This window comes from Hyla sarda, chromosome 1, assembly GCF_029499605.1.
Source record: "Hyla sarda isolate aHylSar1 chromosome 1, aHylSar1.hap1, whole genome shotgun sequence".
NCBI classification, from domain to species: domain Eukaryota; kingdom Metazoa; phylum Chordata; class Amphibia; order Anura; family Hylidae; genus Hyla; species Hyla sarda.
The window spans coordinates 305,123,578-305,141,394 of record NC_079189.1 but is presented as its reverse complement, the minus strand read 5'-3'; positions in this window follow the sequence as shown (position 1 = coordinate 305,141,394).

Below are 17,817 nucleotides of genomic sequence, written 5' to 3'. Positions count from 1 at the left end.
AATACAGTGTAAAGGCTGCATAAAACATGAATACCCTGCCATTGTGTGTTTATATGTCACATTAAATGCATTGTATCACCAGATATTTAGGAAAAAGAAATATGGATAAACTTAAACTTTGACATTAGGACTTATTTTTCATATACTGGATATAAGTCATATCCTGCCTATTTAACCCTCTAATGACTGGCCTATTTTAAACCTTCAGAACTATGAAATGTAATGTTTATGTTGGTTCCTGGAGTGTTCTTACATTAATGGGCAACCAGTACAAAGCAAATAGCTGCTGGACCCATACATCTCATGCACCAACAGCATAAGTACAAATGGACAATCTTTATTTAATTTATTTATTTAAACAATCCATGAGAATGGTAAGATGGACATCATGGTACATATGCAGATAACAATGTGTGAGTCAAGACACAGAAAAAAACAATGGCAAAGAAGATTATATAAAGCAGAGTACAGAAGCGGTATCAGCTGCATATACAAAGCACGAAAATACACTGCAGCAAACATACATGCCAAACTAAATATACTCAACAAAAAGCCTAAAGAGGTCCTATTGATATCAATTGCAGAGTCCACAGAAAGAATAGGCATGTCTAGTCTTTCTGTGGAGTCCACACAGAAATGCATTGCCAGCTATGAGATGGCACATTTCCGTGCGGTCTTTTTGCCGGCTCTTCACTTTCTGTTCGGCTCTTCACAATGTCTGCATGGAAATTTTCTGTGCGGACATTGCACATGTGAACATAGCCTCAGGATACCAGTCATGTATAGTACTGAGACAATCAGTGCATATGTACCTCAGCTTATGTTTTGCTACCTGCCTATCTGCTTTGTCAAAGGACGTGGCTTAAAAGGGGACTCATGGGGATATTTCTATTAGTTCAACACCAATCAGTATGCAAGGTCCTATATGGACATATTTGTAAACCAATCAAACTGTCAAAAATAACAAACCAGAAATACTGGACAATATATATATCCTTGGTATATACCTAATTTGGGGTTAAAATAAAACAACCTACAAAAAATACAGTATACAGTAAATACCCTATATATACAGTTGCTACCCGACAAACTCCCAATACACAATATACTAACACCAGAAAAATGTTGTACGTTTTTAGAAAAATGCTAAATGTTTTATTAGTTATCTCACACAAAGAATTACATAAAAATAGGAAGGAGGTATCTTACCCAAGTGGGGAAGAAAAAACTGGTGACACATTGGGAGAGACTCCTCAAAACCTGTCCAGAGGGAAAGTTGCTGAGTTGCCCATAGCAACCAATCAGATCACTTCTTTCATTGTTCAGAGGCCTTTTGAAAAATGAAAGAAGCAATCTGATTGGTTGTTATGGGCAACTCAGCAACTTTCCCTCTGGACAGGTTTTATTAAATCTCCCCCACTGTGTTCTGGAAAAATGCCTCCCAATATAAAATGTACACAGGGTTATAGTGCATATTGCAGTAACAATTGCATGGAGAACATGCAATCTAAACAGCATATACAAAGATAAAAGTACAAATCAGCATACTCAGGCTTTTCACACAGGCTTTGGTACACAGAGACACAAACCCAACACGGCATTTCAGGACCAAACCTTTGTCAAGTTCAAACAGGGCCACGTTACATTTGCTAATCCCAACAGCAGGTCTAAAAATGCAGCAAATGCAATATAGTCAGGTGTAAGCTTACTTATCAGAACAGCCGCGGCAATGTGTCTGCATCTGTGTGCATTATGTCAATACAGATCCACTCATGTGCATACTCATGCATACTGATATTAATCTTTGTACCTATTCTTGCTCACAGACATTTACCCATGCACTCATTCGTGAACATAGTTATCCATTAATGTCAGTATAGATATGATATGTTCTTACAGATATGGGAATTTGCATATTTACATGAACAATCTTGAATGCACTTTCTCACAAACATGAATAATGTTCACTAGAGATGAGCAAACTTCCAGTAATTTGATTCGTCACAAACTTCTCAGCTCGGCAGTTGATGACTTTTCCTGCATAAATGAGTTCAGCTTTCAGGTGCTCCGGTGGGCTGGAAAAGGTGGATACAGTCCAAGAAGACTCGCCTTTTCCAGCCCACCAGAGCACCAGAAAGCTGAACTCATTTATGCAGGCTAAAGTCAGCAACCACTGAGCCGAGAAGTTCGTGACAAATTGAATTACTGGAAGTTCACTCATCTCTAATGTTCACCAATACATTCACCCACACAAACCCATGTATGTACATCCCCTATGCACTTACACAAATGGACCCATGTGCTTGATTCTGTAAGGGGTAGCCCCACTTGCATTCATTTAGGGCTGATCAAGTCATTGGCCCACATTATGTGTAGTGTAAGTGAAGCATTTTTCTACACCTTTTTTGTGTGCTGATAATGTGTAGGAGCACCAAATTTATTAAATGGTCACAGAGCAGGTCACATTTTCTGAAATTTCTCTCTTCACATACACCAAAAAGCTACACCATGTCTGGGCTGCTGTAGTTTTAGAGACTTTTCAGTGGCTTTGCACCTTTTTTGCTCCTTTTCACAAAAAGGCGCAGTTGATAAATCCCTTCTATATCATGTGTATTGTCAAAATCAGTGGATTGCAGCAGAAATGTGTAAACTAAAAGGCTCAAAAAAAGGCGCAAAAAACCCTGCTTGCTCCTTTTTTGCCCCTTTTTTAGACACAAAAAACTGTCTAAAGACAATGATAAATGTCAGCCATTGGGGGAGATTTATCAAAACCTGTGCAAAGGAAAAGTTGCCTAGTTGCCCATAGCAACCAATCAGATCCCTTCTTTTATTTTGCAGAGGCCTTGTTAAAAATGAAAGACGTAAGCTGATTGGTTGCTATGGGCAACTGGACAACTTTTGCTTTGCACAGGTTTTGATAAATCTCCCCCATTATGTATAAATATACCAAAGTTTAATACATGACCAGCGTGGAAGGGTTTTCTTTACTCTAAGAACAGAAACACTGTGGAACTGTCAGCATTAAGAAAATAACCTTTTCACACACTTTGCATAAATCAATATTACAGACAAAGATCAGAAACTTATACAGTGATCCCTCAACTTACAATGGCCTCAACATACAATAATTTCAACATACAATGTCTTTTTCTGGTCCATCGTAACTTGAAACCAGACTCAACATACAATGCTACAGACAGTCCAGATCTGTGAAACGTGTCACAACTGGAGGAACTGACCGATCAGAATGGGCATTTTACTGGTAAATCACTTCTATTACTGAAGTGCATGCACTGACTGATGTCTGGTAGCGCCCCCTACAGTACAGGGAGGAACTACATGTTCTGTACTACTTACCTGTGCCAGGGTTAGTTGCTCCTTTGGACACCAAGTAAGGGCGGCTCCGTTTGGGACACTGTGTGTACTGTATAGGACCCTGAAGAAGCTGTCCTCTACATAAACCATTGTTTCCCAACCAGGGTGCCTCCAGCTGTTGCAAAACTACAACTCCCAGCATGCCCGGACAGCCAACGGCTGTCTGGGCATGCTGAGAGTTGTAATTTTGCAACAGCTGGAGGCACCCTGGTTGGGAAACACTTACATAGACAGTGATTACAGCTCCCAGCAGATCTTTCTTACTTTTATATATAAGGACTTGCTTTATCTATATTAGTTATCTACTTATTTTTCTTTAATCCTCACTTTTTCCTATTTTTGGATGACATTTTGGGGGCTTCAGAACCAATTACCAGGTTTCCATAGAGTTCTGGTCTCAACATACAATGGTTTCAACATACAACGGTCGTCCTGGAACCGATTAATATTGTAACTTGAGGGACCACTGTATAGAGGCTAATTGTATTAACCCCAACTCTTTACTAGAAGATTCTAAGGCATTCTGGTGAATTGCAGAAGGTTAACTACAGTAATACCTTCCACCAGAGATGGAAGTAGAGAGCAGAAAGTGTATGTGAACGTAAGCAAATGTAAGTTAATGGTTTTAAAGGGATACTCCGGTGAAAAACTTTTTTTTTTTTTTTAAATCAACTGGTGCCAGAAAGTTAAACAGATTTGTAAATTAAACGGTAAAGAAGTATGGAAACCCAATCGGCACTCACCGGTCTTCTCCAACAAGGTAAATCCTATAATGCAAAATACTCACATATACAATAGACAATGGGGGAGAGGGATCGATGTACAGGGGGGGTAAAAACCTCCGGCGACAGATTCTGTTTTGCCCGCTAAACGAGCTTCATCTGGCCATGACAGTGAGGACTGAATACTGGTTCTTATACAGGTAAGTAGGCAGTCCCAATCACTCAGGACCGCATCTATACCACGGCGTGTAGGGAGGTACTGGTTTAGTCTCTCACCATTGGCTATAACTCGCCATTCTTAATACACGTCGTAAGACCCGATATATCTCACACTGTGAAAACTGTGCATAAACATAAATCTTGTATTTTAAAACATGTATCTTAAAAGCAAGGCGCATAATCCACCTTCTCATTTAAGCCAAGAGGGCCGGCCGCAGATGTGTGAATGATTCAGTAAGTCTCCCTCTGGAGCAAATACCGATCCAAGTTAACTCCTGGTTTGCACTTAACCCTCTCGATTTGTAAATTACTTCTATTATAAAATCTTAATCCTTCCTGTACTTTTTAGCTGCTGAATACTACAGTGGAAATTCTTTTCCGTTTGAAACACAGAGCTGTCTGCTGACATCATGAGCACAGTGCTCTCTGCTGACATCTCTGTCCATTTTAGGAACTGTCCAGAGTAAAAGGAAATCCCCATAGCAAACATATGCTGTTCTGGACAGTTCCTAAAATGGACAGAGATGTCAGCAAAGAGCACTGTGCTCATGATGTCAGCAAAGAGCTCTGTGTTTCAAAAAGAAAATAATTTCCGCTGTAGCATTCAGCAGCTAATAAGTACAGGAAGGATTAAGATTTTTTAATAGAAGTAATTTACAAATCTGTTTAACTTTCTGGAGCCAGTTGATTAAAAAAAATAAAATAAAATAAAAAAGTTTTTCACCGGAGTACCCCTTTAACTCCTACTATGGTAGCCCAGCACAGCAGTACCAGTTGCTACACTGAATTTAGCTTGAGTAGCTGTAGTTTTCTAAAGTGCGCTATTTACAGAATATAAAGGGTTAAAGCGGTTCTCCGGTGCTTAAGCATCTTATCCCCTATCCAAAGGATAGGGGATAAGATGCCTGATCGCGGGAGTCCTGCCGCTGGGGACCCCCGGGATCATGCACGCGGCACCCCGTTTGTAATCAGTCCACGGAGCGTGTTCGCTCCGGGACTGATTACCGGCGACTACAGGGCGGGCGGAGTGTGACGTCAGTTGATTAAAAAAAATAAAATAAAATAAAAAAGTTTTTCACCGGAGTACCCCTTTAACTCCTACTATGGTAGCCCAGCACAGCAGTACCAGTTGCTACACTGAATTTAGCTTGAGTAGCTGTAGTTTTCTAAAGTGCGCTATTTACAGAATATAAAGGGTTAAAGCGGTTCTCCGGTGCTTAAGCATCTTATCCCCTATCCAAAGGATAGGGGATAAGATGCCTGATCGCGGGAGTCCTGCCGCTGGGGACCCCCGGGATCATGCACGCGGCACCCCGTTTGTAATCAGTCCACGGAGCGTGTTCGCTCCGGGACTGATTACCGGCGACTACAGGGCGGGCGGAGTGTGACGTCAGTTGATTAAAAAAAATAAAATAAAATAAAAAAGTTTTTCACCGGAGTACCCCTTTAACTCCTACTATGGTAGCCCAGCACAGCAGTACCAGTTGCTACACTGAATTTAGCTTGAGTAGCTGTAGTTTTCTAAAGTGCGCTATTTACAGAATATAAAGGGTTAAAGCGGTTCTCCGGTGCTTAAGCATCTTATCCCCTATCCAAAGGATAGGGGATAAGATGCCTGATCGCGGGAGTCCTGCCGCTGGGGACCCCCGGGATCATGCACGCGGCACCCCGTTTGTAATCAGTCCACGGAGCGTGTTCGCTCCGGGACTGATTACCGGCGACTACAGGGCGGGCGGAGTGTGACGTCACGCCTGCGCCGGCGTGTGACGTCACGCTCCGTCCCGCAATGCAAGCCTACGGGAGGGGGCGTGATAGCAGCTCTCTGCCCCTGCCTGGCTCACTCATTCTCTCTGCAGTGCTGGCTGTGCGAATCCGATCCGAGCCGCCGGGTCGCCGCCCACTGTGGAGGCAGTGGCGGATCCAGGGGGGGGGGGGGGGGGGAAACGGGGCAATTACCCCCCCCCCCCCCCCCCCCCCCGAGATTGTTGCCCCTCTTCCTGAACTATCGCATGGTGGAGCGGGAGCTGTCGGCTGTCCCACTCCACCACCCCTTTCTCACGCCCGTCACCTTGCTATCACACGCCGCGGCTGCTCCATTCCTGCAGTCAGTGAGAGCCATTCACGGCAGGCCGGCGCGATGACATCACATCATCGTGCCGGCGCCCGGAGATCACTTCCCCGCGGCTCTCACTGACTGCAGGAATGGAGAAGCCGCAGCGTGGGAGAAAGGTGACGGGTGTGAGAAAGGGGAGGGGGGAGCAAATTATAAGTGAGAGGGGCAAATGATGAGTAAGGGTCACATGTCAGGGGGGCATTATATGTGGGGGCACATGACAGGACCCCCCCCCCTGTCATGTGGCCCTCATATATAATACCACATGTCCTGTGCCCCTGACATGTGCCCTTCACATAAAATGCCCCCTGTCCTGCCCCCTCAGGGGGCATTATATGTGAGGGGCACATGTCAGGGGGGCATTATATGTGAGGGGCACAAGAGAGGGGGGCATTATATGTGGGGGCACAAGAGAGGGGGGCATTATATGTGGGGGCACATGACAGGGGCCCCCTGTCATGTGCCCATATAATGCACATATAATGCCACCCTGACATTTGCCGCTTACTTATAATACCCAAAGTCATGTGCCTTGGATCATTTCCAGGGTATGGTTCCATTTTGATGTTTAGTTTTTGATCTTGATATTTTTTGTCGTTTACGATGGTTGTGAGACGACATATAATAGCTTGGCCCATACTAGGTTACTACATTTGTAGATTTGTATTCATAGACCTGCTGAAAATGTGGAGAATGTGTAATGCATGTTCGCACTCAATAAAGTGTTTGAAAATAAACTTGTATTTAGATGCATTTTACTTTAATTACATCAGTATTTTCATAACAACCAATACATGTGCTTAGGGGGTAAGGGTTTCTTTAACTAATCTAGTGGAAGAGACTCGAGTGCTAAAATCCACGGGTTAGGAGGCGCAAATTACTTGCCTTGCCCCGGGTGCTGACAACCCACACTATGCCACTGATCTCATCCCAGTAGTTTTCTTCGCATCTTACACTGCTCAATACTGCATTGATTGTTGTTATATTTCACATAGATTTTAATGCAGAATACATGCCGAAATTCACATGAATAAAATAGTGTAAATGTATCCTAATTATAATTATGATCAGATCCAACCAATGGAAATGTATTGCATTGGAGTTGACAGGTTCACGTTCTAAATTGTTAGACTGAAGAGTTTAAATGGCTATTGGGAATAAAAATACGGCAGTGCTCATAAACAATATTTTCAACAGTGGGAACACTATAATGACAAATTATTATTATATTATGGAACAAATAGTCTGGGTGTACCATTAAGCACAACGGAAAGGAATGAGGGACGTTAACATTTTCTTTCTTGTATTATTGTGTAATATTTTGTCAGTAACATTTTTTTGTAAAACTAATGGGGAGAATTAATATGCAAAGTTTTATGTAGATAATAACGATTTTTATGTAATTTCCATACAACCCTACATCATGCTGATACCCCTAATTCTGTGTCTGTGGCTGCCCCATAATTGTTATGTTGCACTGTGCCCCCAAACACTTTAATTTAGAAATAAAGGTCTCACATTTTTTGCACAACTCATTTAGACTTTTTGCTGTTTTCAGTGATTTATTAACTGCAACATTTTTGTGCAATCTCACCCAACCCGGATCACAATCAGAGACTGTTGGGCTGTCAGTTCTCACCATAGGTGATTGAAGAGCCTAGTGCTGGATCTGTGGATAGCTGTACAAGAGTCATCTGTTGAGTGTAAAAAAAATTATTTGAAGGGGAACTGGTTTGGCTGCTTTGATAAGTAGGGCTTTAAAACCGTGTCAGGGTAGAGAGTGAACCACTAGTAAATTTGAGGTTGGAGAGTCTGGCTATGAAGGAGGGTGGCTTATAGTGTCCTGTGTGAGCAGTCTCTAAGGCAGTATTGGAAAAGAGTATTTTAAGCCTAGAAGTGGTGAGCTCTGAGGAAACTGTGAGCTCTGTGGAGGTAAAGTCAGCCCAGTATGCTGAACTGATAGGGGGCCATTAGGAGCATGTTCAAACTCCCAGAAGGTGGAAGTTGGGTTTTGTTTGGGGTTGAGGAAGATCCCCACCCTAGTAGGCCATTAATGAGCTGCTAATAATGAGTCTGGATTGCTCTGCAGGATTGTGGTGTGTCCTTGATAATTAAGCCTGGGGTGGGGCTTGGAAAATAAGACTTGAAGTAGGTATGACCTAGTAGGGTCAGGCCTGGGCTAAGCAGAGTAGTAGACAGTAAGAGGTTGTCCTAAAAATAAGACTTAACCTATTGGTTGTGGGAGACGGCATGGAGAATATAGGCTTGAAAACAGAGCCTATGGGCACAGGGCCTAAGGGAGTGGAAGACTGTAACTAGATAGATGGTGGGAAATGTGAAGCTGACACAGACCTGTGTAAAGTAACAACAGCCCAGGCAGGGCTCCTGTAAAGAGAATAGGCACCCGAAACAGGTTCTATATTAGTAAATACTCTTATGCTGCTGTAAACGTTATATTCTAGAAACAGACATCATAGCCACCTAGTGTAACCATTGAGCTTTTATTGCATCACCTGCGAATCAAGATTTTTGTGCCACTGTATTCAAAGAAGTGTTTAGTAATTGTTTTCTTTGAGGGTATCCAGTCAGGACAAGTACCACATGTTCCAAACATATCATCATTTATATCACACTTACTATATGTGTCATACATACAGTGAAACAAGAGTGCTATGAATGCTTGTTTTTGCTTTACCTCTTTTGGGATCATTTTACAGTTAAATGTAATCTTTTATCTTAAAAAAATACTATAAAGACAATAAAGTTATTACATTTACCACAACAATTAATGTGTAATTCTGTCGTAAAAGGTAATAATAAGTTGGTATCGCTAATGTGGTATTTTGTAAGCCAAAGCACCTACTTGATACTAAGGTGGATTTTCTTCTGGATATTATTTTGCTGTTTTCAGTAAAATTAAAATATGTGGACTAGGAGTAACCACTGTTCAGTATGTCCTCTCTAGTTTTCAATATGACATAAATATGTAGTTAAAAGAATCCCTGAATGACCCTTTAAGCAGAGCAGGAAGGATTTAGAGACATTTGTTTACAGAGCAGAACAAGTAGAGCTTTATTTAACAAATCCTTCATGATTAGGATACCCCGTAGCTACTATAAAGCGAGAGCTAAACTCAGCAATAGCCTGAGCATGCTCATATATAAGAACAAACAGCGGGGAATGCAGCTAGTGAACGCTGCAAAATATAGTTCAATGTATTGAGGTGTCTAGCCTTGTGTTCTACAGATGTTATATATCATTGCAACTCATGTGGTCCATGTGTTGTGTTTTAGCATTTCTGGCTAGGAAAAGTGTAATAACTGCATAATACACACCTCATAGAATTCCTAATGACACATAAAAGAGTAAAAAAAAATGTTTACAGTACTTTTAAATGGGCACTGTCAGATTCAAAAACTTTTAAATGTGGTAAGAGATCTAAAGCCACACTGGTATACTTTATGACATATTTTGTAAGAAACACAAGGTATGATTTTAATTTCTATGTAAATGTGAAACAACAAATCCAAACCTAAACTTGTACAAGTAGCTATTTTTCTACTGCTAAGTTGAGAGCATGAAAACCAGCAGCATATCTATTTCGTCCTATATTTTGCCATGGAGTATGATTAACTCACTTTAAAGGAGTAGTCTACTGCAAACTTCTTGTGCACGGATCATCACACAGTGCTCAGCCTATCACCAGGCGAGGTGGGACATCGCGGCAGCCAGTGATAGGCTGAGCACAGTGTGATGATCCGTGCACAGTAAGAAGGCAGAAGACTGGACCGGAGGACTGATCAGCTGTAGCGACGCTTCGGGGTGACGCAGGAAGGTGAGTGACAGTTTATTTTCATTTTATTTTCAGCCCAGGCACAACGGAGTTGGAATAGTCTACACTAGACTACTCCTTTAAGGGTACATTCACACGGGCGGATTACCCGCGTTTTACCCCCTGCAGGTTTGGAAAATCTGCAGGAGATCCCATTGAGGTCAATATGATCTGCTGCAGATTTTCCGCTGCGTAAATTCTATGTCGGAAATTCTGCCATTCTGCCGCAGCAGAAAACATGCCTATGTGGATATACCCTAATATTCAGTGGTTTATGCACAGCCTGACCTATCATGTAACCTGCTTTAATTGTGTTAGGAGGATTCACTTTTGACCAACAATCCAGCATAGTTGTTAACCTGTTGTTTGTTAGGCCAGAACAAAAAAAAATTGCATATAGCATTTTTTATCTAGTGCAAACCACACCAAAAGGCAACTCTAGTCCATAGGCATAGAACTGTGCCACATTTAATCCAATGCTGCATCAGATGGATGGCTTTGGAATGACGGATATATATGTGCAGGGTCTAAGTGTTCATTCACACTTCTATATTGTTGATCTGTGCCAATACATTGAAATGGTTTCATTAAAATAGTTTTGAAATTTTTTGTAAACATGGTGTTTTTTTCTAATACAAAGGATGGATCCTTTTTGGTACTGTCTTCAGCCCATAAAAATGTATAGTTTAAATAAATAAATAAAAATAAAGTTCTGTTCATGCATTGTTCACATGTGCATACTTATTCCATTTTTTTACATCTGTGTTTCGGCAACATTAACAAATCAGCAAAAAAAAATTTGTTAATGCTTAATGAAAAGAAATGAATAAATATGGATGAAAGACAATTTCTAATAACATACAAAACAAAGCTACAAAGCAAAACCAAAAATGTTTTTCATCCCCATTCTCATACCCAAGTGTGATTGAGCTCTTTGGTACCTTATATGGTAGTAATAGCATTATTATGGGGGATTGGCAAATATACCCATTCCTGTATTTTCATTTTTTGCTACAGTAGATTTCATATATAAGTTTTATTTAGCACATTATAGGTGGCTTTTTATATGACTTGTATGTTTATTGTATTCAGTAAACATTTGAACATACTCTGATAGCTTGTATATAACCCTATTCACAGCTGGTTTACAGTGCTGCCAAGAATTGTATATCTAGGCTACATTCACACTGCCGGTTGTCTTCGGCAGTGGGAAGCCCGTTATTATGGCTGGTATACTGCAAAAAAAAAAAAAAATAGTTTGGTGGCTGAATTTGCCGGAGCATACCAGCAGTGTGAAAGGGCCTAAGAAGGTTAAAGACTCAGCTGTGCTTATTATAGTAGATTTATAGAACAAGTAAATATTGTGTGGATATATATTTAATATTAAGAGAATAATTTATAATCACTATCACATATGAAAATGCTATAACTGTTTGTTAGATGCTACAAGACCAGTCACTACTGCTTGCTTGGGCACAACTGTCTTGACGCTAAGGCTAATACTATATGGGCTCTCCAAAAGGCTAGACATATATGGAATTCTGGTTCTGTTATGACATTGGCAGATTTTATTTGGATAGGGGATAAGATGTCTAGGGGCGGAGTACCCATTTAAGTACCAGGATGCAAGGGCTACTTGTACGCCCTTCGTCCTAGACGGGTTAAAGTATTGGGCACTGCTTGTATGGTTTTCACTACTGTTTGTGCAACACAAGGAAACTGTTAATAATGTAAGAAGACAACTTACTGGTCTGTACTACAACTGCATGGCACTAGTATGTAGGTACAGGGTGGCACTAGTATAGGAGTATTCTACTAATTATGAACATTTCTGTTTAGAACGATTTTAGGGGCATCAGTACTTTTGTACACCTGGGTTAAGATACAGAATTGCTATTATACATGAATTATTTAATATTTTTAGTATGACAAATGACATGGTAGTTTTAAAGGTGTGACCAGTGAATTTTGTGTATAGTAAAAGGATTGGACTAAAAGCTATTATGCTTTTATATTATCCTTGGCTATTCTAACTATAAATAGTGATTTATGAAACACAGCAAAAAAGTAAGAACTACATTGTTAGACAAGGCTACATTCCTGATGATTTGTTTCATGCACATAAAGTGGTGAACAGAACAGTGGTGGTGTATGGCTAAGTTTCCACTTGTTTTTTTAGTATTTTTTCTTTTTTGGCGTTTTGCCCACAAAAACGCAAAACGGCTCCCGTGGCGTTCTTTTCATTGAAAAAACGCTGTTGCCAGATGTTAGCTGTAAATCAATGAAAAAATGCCAAATTCTTTTTCCACTTTGCGTTTTTCAGTTTGGCGTATTTTTTAGCCTTTTGGCATTTTTTCACTCTTTTTTGGCGTTTTTCAGCTCCTTGGTGGTTTTGCAAAGTCTCAGCATGTTGAGCCTATGGAGTTCTGTTCCCTGAAATCGTGGCGTTTTTCTCCCATAATAGTCTATGGGAGCAAAAAAAGCCAAGAAAAACGCCATGTGGGTTTTAAATTTTGGCGTTTTTGCAGGCGTTTTTTATTCTTTTTTGGACTTTAGCGATCCAAAATAGTGATGGAGATACCTTTTTTAATGACATTTCGTAGGGTACCATTAAAAAAATAATAATAAAAAATTCTATATAACAAAATTTGTATACATTTTTAAACAGGGCACTAAAAATGTAGCCGACAATAATAAAAATGTAATGTGTGTGTGTTTTTCACTTATTTTCTTTATTTTTTAAATTTTTTAAGTAGTACTACTACACCCAGCATGGAACACACTGTTCCATGATGGGAGTAGTAGTACCTGTACTAATTAACAGATCGCCTCGGGTCCGTTGTGATGCTCCTGTATAATGTATAGATGCGGGCAGCCAGCCACTCTTCTATGGTCGCCTGCACTGACGTATATATACACCTATTCATATTTCCCGCAGAGAGCTGCGATTAGCCAGATGGTTCCAGCCAATCACAATAGGTGTATATATGCAGCAGTGCAGGGAACCATAGAAGAGTGGCCGCCCGCATCTATACATTATACAGGAGGATCACAGCGTGTGTCAGGAGTGACATCCGCTGTGATCTTTCCTTAACTGCAGGTACTACTACTCCCAACATGGAGCACACTCTGCTCAATGCTGGGAGCTGTAGGTCCTGCATTAATAGACAGATCACAACAGGTGTCAGAAGTTACACTCGCTGCGATCTGTCTATTAATGCAGGTACTACAGCTCCCAGCATGGAGCACAGTGTGCTCCATGTTGGTGTAGTAGTACCTGCAGTTAAGGACAGATCACAGCGGATGTCACTCCTGACACCTGATGCGATCGTCCTATCTATATCAGAGATGCGGGGTGGCTTTATCCTGCGCTCCACATTTCTGCACTATACTCTGGCCGGCCACTGATATGAATAGAACATCACTGATTCATATTTTCCTCTGAGAGCAGAATTTCTATTCACCTCACTGGCTGGCTGGAGTACAGAGCAGAGATGTGAGCGCTGTATAGAGCCGCTCCACATCTCTGCTATATTATGAACGATCGCATCGGGTATCAGGAGTGACACCAGGGGTGATATGTCTATTAGTACAGGTACTACTACTCCCATCATGGAACAGAATGGTTCTTATCTGCCGACACATTCTACAGTGGGCCAAAAAAGTATTTAAAGTAAGGACTCAGCCCATTTTGGCCTTAAGGACTCAAGACAATTTTATTTTTACGTTTTCATTTTTTCCTCCTCGCCTTCTAAAAATCATAACTCTTTTATATTTTCATCCACAGACTAGTATGAGGGCTTGTTTTTTGCGCGACCAGTTGTCCTTTGTAATGACATAACTCATTATATCATAAAATGTATGGTGCAACCAAAAAACACTATTTTTGTGGGGAAATTAAAAAGAAAAACGCAATTTTGCTAATTTTGGAAGGTTTCGTTTTCACGCCGTACAATTTACGGTGATGTGATGTGTGTTATTTATTCTGAGGGTCAATACGATTAAAATGATACCCATTATTACGTACTTTTATATTATTGTTGTACTTAAAAAAAATCACAAACTTTTTAACCAAATTAGTACGTTTATAATCCCTTTATTTTGATGACCTCTAACTTTTTTATTTTTCCATATAAGCACCGGTATGAGGGCTCATTTTTTGCGCCATGATCTGTACTTTTTTTATACCATATTTGCATATAAAAAACTTTTAATACATTTTTTATAATTTTTTTTTATAAAAGGTATTAAAGTAGCAATTTTGGACTTTTTTTTTTTTTACGTTCACGCTGTTCACTGTACGGGATCATTAACATTTTATTTTAATAGTTCGGAAATTTACGCACGCGGCGATACCAAATATGTCTATTAAATTAATTTTTTACGCTTTTTGGGGGTAAAATAGGAAAAAACTGACGTTTTACTTTTTTATTGGGGGAGGGGATTTTTCACTTTTTTTTTACTTTGACATTTTTTTACATTTTTTTTACACTTGAATAGTCCCCATAGGGGACTATTCATAGCAATACCATGATTGCTAATACTGATCTGTTCTCTGTATAGGACATAGAACAGATCAGTGTTATCGGTCATCTTCTGCTCTGGTCTGCTCGATCTCAGACCAGAGCAGGAGACCGCGGGAGCCGGAAGGAGGAAGGTGAGGGGACCTCCGTGCGGCGTTCTGAATGATCGGATCCCCGCAGCAGCGCTGCGGGCGATCCGATCATTCATTGAAATCGCGTACTGCCGCAGATGCCGGGATCTGTATTGATCCCGCCACCTGAGGGGTTAATGGCAGACGCCCGCGAGATCACGGGCGTCGGCCATTGCCGGCAGGTCCCTGGCTGCGATCAGTAGCCGGGATCAGCCGCGCATGATACGGGCATCACTCCGATGCCCGCGGTTATGCACAGGACGTAAATGTAAGTCCTGGTGCGTTAAGTACCACCGCACCAGGACGTACATTTACGTCCTGCGTCCTTAAGGGATTAAAGGGTTACTCCACTCCCCAGCGTCCGGAACATTGAGTTCCTGAACACTGTGTGCGGGCTTCCGTGTTCACGCCCGCCCCTTTGTGACGTCACGCCCTGTCATGTGACGTCAGGTCCCGCCCCCTAAATGCAAATCTATGGGAAGGGGTGTGACGGCCGAAGCGCTCCCTTCCCATAGACTTTCATTGATGGGGCAGGCCGTGACGTCAGGAGGGGCGGGCCTGAACACGGAAGCCCGCACACAGCATCCAGGAACTCAATGTTCCGGTGTGAGGTGGAATTTTGCGGATGCTGGGGAGCGGAGTAACCCTTTAAGAGTCTCCTCTGTCCTCCACTCGTTACCTGTATTAATGGCACCTGTTTGAACTTGTTATCAGTATAAAGGACACCTGTCCTCAACCTCAAACAGTCACAATCCAAACTCCACTATGGCCAAGACCCAGAAACAAAAAATTGGCAAATCAGCAGCAGCCCGTGTCTGTCCGTACCCAGGGTGGGGTGGTATGTAGAAATGTAGATAACCACACAATCGGTGAGGTAGTAGAAAAATGACACTTGCCTGGCACTTGCTGGTTGTGGGGTGAAATGGTACAGATGAGAAAAACTTCAAGGTAGTTGAAAACAGCAGCATTTTATTTAATAAAAGGATGACAATGCAGGTCAGAGGAAGAGGGGAGCAGGTCCCCTCGAAACGCGTTGTCATCCTTTTATTAAATAAAACGCTGCTGTTTTCAACTACCTTGAAGTTTTTCTCATCTGTACCATTTCACCCCACAACCAGCAAGTGCCAGGCAAGTGTCATTTTTATACTACCTCACCGATTGTGTGGTTACCTACATTTCTAGATAAATATTTACAATAGCAACAACTAACTGGTGAAATGACAGGGTAAAGATTGACTTTCCTTTACTTCCTCTGTGGGAAAACATAAATGTATTAGTTTATCATGGCTTTGTTCCCAATTGTAAGAAGGGAGACTTTTCCCTTATACACAGGTAGACCTTTATCATTTCATTTCACACCTCCATAGAAATTGCATGGAAAACAAATAAATGGATCAGTACTGGTTTTTAATGTGATAATTGTTTTGTGTTCAGTGTAGAAATGACTACCTGCCGATAGTATACATGAATAAATGACTAAATAGGACAAAGAGAGCAAGAGTCTGACACTCTAGAGGCTTCTGTGGACAATTCTATACTTCTGAAGTACCAAGAAGTCTATTTATAAATTAATGAATTCATTTATTAATTAATGTTATTCATACATACATGCGTTTATACATACATATAATTACACTAGAATGCAAGTAGGATACTTTTCCCAATAATGTTCTTGCCTGTCTATAGCTGATGTGAGAATTCAAACTAAATATGCCTGTGGTTGAGAGGGCAAACTGTGGGGGGAAACGCACTAAGTTCCCCTGTTGGAAGCAAAACATTTAGGGAATGCTACATTGTCTTGTCAAGTTCAATAAAGTGGCCTTGGTGGACACCAGGTCACAAGTCAGCTCTAAGGAACATTTAGCCTTTTAAATAATTTATTGCCCTCCTGTATGAAGGCAGTGCATCTAAGCATGCAAAATATTGCTGATCCTGAAACTGGTATCTAAGACCAGTTCCTGTATCCTGATTTCTAGTCCTGGTGCCTTCCACTTCTAATCTGACCTGTTCCTAGATTTTGATGCCTTGCTCTCGGTTGTGTTTTCAGTTCTGCCGTGTCAAGTCTGGTATTCTGATCTGTTTCTAGACCTGCTGTGCCAATTCCAGTACCATGACCTGCTTCCAGTCCATGACTTTATCAAGTCTGCTGTGTCATATCTAGTCAATACTAGTGTGCCAAGACATATATACTGATCTGTTTTCAGTCCTGCTGTGCCAAGTCCAAGGTATATTGCTGTGCAAACTCAGGTGTGTCCTAAACCTTGCTTTGCCAAGTTCGGTGTCATGCATCTTACTATGCCATCCCAGGTATCTCCTGTTCCTGCTGAGCCATTTTTGATGTTCCTGTTGTGCCACATCTAGTGGCCAAGTTCCTGCCTGTTCCAAACCCTCCAGCTCTGTCTCATCTGGAGCCATCCCTGCTGCTGTTTGTCCAGAGGATCCACGTTCCCTGATTACATTTTTTGCAAATGTTACAAAGTGGGTACAGGCAGGTGCTGATCCCTGAAGAGAATCAATAGAAAACTCTATAGCCCCCATGGAACCGTTTGAGTGTTTACAAATGCTTTTTAGCCTTACCAAACATTCCACAACTTTTCAATAGCTTATGCAGTTTATGTGTAGTCTAACTGAACTTCTAGTACTTGTTGATTTACCTCATCATCATATTTTCGGCACCTTTTCTGAACATATGAAGAGAATGGATCTGGTGATACTGGAAGAATATGGTTTGAAGTTAAAGCACAGAAAATTTCACTTGGTCAGTAAGGACTTTGAGTGTCTGGAACATGTCCTAATCCAGGATTGGGTCCTACCTATTGATGTATTGGTGATGTTGCCCATCAATGGCCCGCTCTAGACTTTCTTGGAATTAGTGGGCTACTATTGGAGGACTTTGCCATGG